Source organism: Plasmopara halstedii, assembly GCF_900000015.1.
Source record: "Plasmopara halstedii genome assembly, contig: Scaffold_1211, whole genome shotgun sequence".
NCBI lineage: Eukaryota > Oomycota > Peronosporomycetes > Peronosporales > Peronosporaceae > Plasmopara > Plasmopara halstedii.
Window position 1 is genome coordinate 1,236,043 of NW_020188126.1, and position 452 is coordinate 1,236,494.

Genomic DNA, 452 nt, shown 5'->3' on the forward strand with positions numbered 1-452 from the left:
CTTGATACAACCTGTAGTCAATCTACACCTGAGTCGTTTAGACTGATCCTCTGTGAGGTTGGAAGAATTTCCCTCTTTGCCCCAGGGCATGCAGGAAGGGCTTAACAAGCTGATGTCCTTGCTTGGTTCTGAGGGCGTGCAACACCTTGTGGCGCAAGGCCCTGAGACAATCGGTGCGCGTCTAGAGGCGTTTTCAAGTTACGAAAACGCGCTGCCAGAGCACCTGCAGCAGAAGATGTCTGCATCATATGCGTCTATGACGCCACCGTCGGTGACGTATGATTTTTCCCGCCTTAAGCCGCTCATGGTGAGCGTTAAGGTCTTTGAGGGGAAGATGGAGAGAATCGCCTGCTCTGGGTGAGAGAGGTCGAGATGGACATCGCATCCGCTTTGCTCCAGACCGAGCAACAGTGCGTAGCGCTAGCCATCTCAAAGCTCGGTGGTCGAGCGCG